Source organism: Triticum dicoccoides, chromosome 1A, assembly GCF_002162155.2.
Source record: "Triticum dicoccoides isolate Atlit2015 ecotype Zavitan chromosome 1A, WEW_v2.0, whole genome shotgun sequence".
Taxonomy (NCBI): Eukaryota; Viridiplantae; Streptophyta; class Magnoliopsida; order Poales; family Poaceae; genus Triticum; species Triticum dicoccoides.
In genome coordinates this window covers 7,688,629-7,692,071 of record NC_041380.1, presented here as the reverse complement: position 1 = coordinate 7,692,071, position 3,443 = coordinate 7,688,629, and positions in this window count along the sequence as shown.

The window sequence follows — 3,443 nt, the reverse complement described above, 5'->3', positions numbered from 1 at the left end:
TTGTTGCTTTATTTATTTTATTTTGTTTCTATTTACAAAAAAATACTTATTGTTGCTATTTTTTTGTTTTCCCGATTTTTTGTTTTGTTTTCTACATTATTTATTTTCTTTTATTTTTTGCTTTATTTTTTATTTATTTTTGATTTTAGGTCAGCAAAATTATAAACTTTCTGTTAGTACCATTAGTTTTAGAAAAATTATAAACTTTTTGTTAGTGCCATTAGTTTTCAAATTTGAATAGTTAAAATTTGAATTCTTTGAAATTTGTGTGAATCACAAGTTTGTGATTAACTTTACTAAAAAAATGAACATAGATGCACCTATAGAGAAAATTCGACCTAAATTCATAGTTTTCAAATGAACTCTGAAAAAGTTGGCATAGCATACTCGTGTGTTACAAAGTTGGCATGGTATCATCATAATAGTTGCGGGAGAAAGTCTTCACTTTTTCTTCGCTTGTGTCATTTGCTTATTGCGCCGTAACCGTGGATAATCTTCATCGTTTATCAGGATGCTTGGGTCAGCCTTGACATTGAAGGGAGGAATTTCATGAAACTTTTCATAATCTTCAGACATGTCTATCTTGCCGTCCACTCCCAGGATGTCCCTTTTTCCTGAAAGAACTATGTGGCGCTTTGGCTCATCATATGATGTATTCGCTTCCTTATCTTTTCTTTTTCTCGGTTTGGTAGGCATGTCCTTCACATAGATAACCTATGCCACATCATTGGCTAGGACGAACGGTTCGTCAGTGTACCCAAGATTTTTCAGATCCACTGTTGTCATTCCGTACTGTGGGTCTACCTGTACCCTTCCGCCTGACAGATTGGCCCATTTGCACTTAAACAAAGGGACCTTAAAATCATGTCCGTAGTCAAGTTCCCATATGTCCACTATGTAACCATAATATGTGTCCTTTCCGCTCTCGGTTGCTGCATCAAAGCGGACACCACTGTTTTGGTTGGTGCTCTTTTGATCTTGGGCGATCATGTAAAATGTATTCCCATTTAACTCGTATCATTTGTAAGTCAATACAGTCAAAGATGGTCCCCTGAACAACAAGTACAACTCATCACAAACAGTGTTGTCACCTCTGAGACGTGTTTTCAACCAACTGCTGAAAGTCCTGATGTGTTCACATGTAATCCTGTCGTCGCACTGCTCCGGGTGTTTGGAGCGCAGACTGTTCTTGTGTTCATCGACATACGGGGTCACCAAGGTAGAGTTCTGTTGAACTGTGTAGTGTGCTTGAGACCAAGAATATCCGTCCCTGCATATTATTGAATCACTTCCAAGAGTGCCTTTTCCAGTCAGTCTCCCCTCATACCGCGATTTAGGGAGACCTACCTTCTTAAGGCTAGGAATGAAGTCAACACAAAACCCGATAACATCCTCTGTTTGATGGCCCATGGAGATGCTTCCTTCTGGCCTAGCGCGGTTACGAACATATTTCTTTAGGACTCCCATGAACCTCTCAAAGGGGAACATATTGTGTAGAAATACGGGCCCCAGGATGACAATCTCGTCGACTAGATGAACTAGGACTTGCGTCATGATATTGAAGAAGGATGGTGGGAACACCAGCTCGAAACTGGCAAGACATTGCGCCACATCACTCCTTAGCCTTGGTACGATTTCTGGATCGATAACCTTCTGAGAGATTGCATTGAGGAATGCACATAGCTTCACAATGGCTAATCGGACGTTTTCCGATAGAAGCCCCCTCAATGCAACCGGAAGCAGTTGCGTCATAATCACGTGGCAGTCATGAGACTTTAGGTTCTAAAACTTTTTCTCTGGCATATTTATTATTCCCTTTATATTAGACGAGAAGCTAGTCGTGACCTTCATACTGAGCAGGCATTCAAAGAAGATTTTTTCTCTTCTTTCGTAAGAGCGTAGCTGGCAGGACCTTTATACTGCTTCGGAGGCATGCCGTCTTTTTCGTGCAAACGTCGCAGGTCCTCCCGTGCCTCAAGTGTATCTTTTGTCTTCCCATACACGCCCAAGAAGCCTAGCAGGTTCACGCAAAGGTTCTTCGTCACGTGCATCACGTCGATTGAAGAGCGGACCTCTAGGTCTTTCCAGTAGGGTAGGTCCCAAAATATAGATTTCTTCTTCCACATGGGTGCGTGTCCCTCAGCGTCATTCGGAACAACTAGTCCGCCGGGACCCTTTCCAAAGATTACGTGTAAATCATTGACCATAGCAAGTACGTGATCACCGGTACGCATGGCGGGCTTCTTCCGGTGATCTGCCTCGCATTTGAAATGCTTGCCTTTCTTTCGACATTGATGGTTGGTCGGAAGAAATCGACGACGGCCCAGGTACACATTCTTCCTACATTTGTGCAGGTATATACTTTCAGTGTCATCTAAACAGTGCGTGCATGCGTGGTATCCTTTGTTTGTCTGTCCTGAAAGGTTACTGAGAGAATGCCAATCGTTGATGGTCACGAACAGCAATGCCTTTAGGTTAAATTCCTCCTGTCTGTGCTCATCCCATGTACGTACACCGTTTCCATTCCACAACTGTAAAAGTTCTTCAACTAATGGCCTTAGGTACACATCAATGTCGTTGCCGGGTTGCTTAGGGCCTTGGATGAGAACTGGCATCATAATGAACTTCCGCTTCATGCACATCCAAGGAGGAAGGTTATACATACATAGAGTCACGGGCCAGGTGCTGTGATTGCTGCTCTGCTCCCCGAAAGGATTAATGCCATCCGCGCTTAAAGCAAACCATACATTCCTTGGGTCCTTTGCAAACTCATCCCAGTACTTTCTCTCGATTTTTCTCCACTGCGACCCGTCAGCGGGTGCTCTCAACTTCCCATCTTTCTTTCGGTTCTCACTTTGCCATCGCATCAACTTGGCATGCTCTTCGTTTCTGAACAGACGTTTCAACCGTGGTATTATAGGAGCATACCACATCACCTTCGCTGGAACCCTCTTCCTGGGGGGCTCGCCGTCAACATCACCAGGGTCATCTCGTCTGATCTTATACCGCAATGCACCGCACATGTGTTCAGATCCTTGTATGCACCGCGGTAGAGGATGCAGTCATTAGGGCATGCATGTATCTTCTCCACCTCCAATCCTAGAGGGCATACGACCTTCTTTGCTGCGTATGTACTGTCGGGCAATTCGTTATCCTTTGGAAGCTTCTTCTTCAATATTTTCAGTAGCTTCTCAAATCCTTTGTCAGCCACAACATTCCCTGCCTTCCACTGCAGCAATTCCAGTACGGTACCGAGCTTTGTGTTTCCATCTTCGCAATTGGGGTACAACCCTTTTTTGTGATCCTCTAACATGCGATCAAACTTCAGCTTCTCCTTTTGACTTTCGCATTGCGTCCTGGCATTGACAATGACCCCGCGGAGATCATCATCATCGGGCACATCGTCTGGTTCCTCTTGATCTTCAGCAGCTTCACCCGTTGCA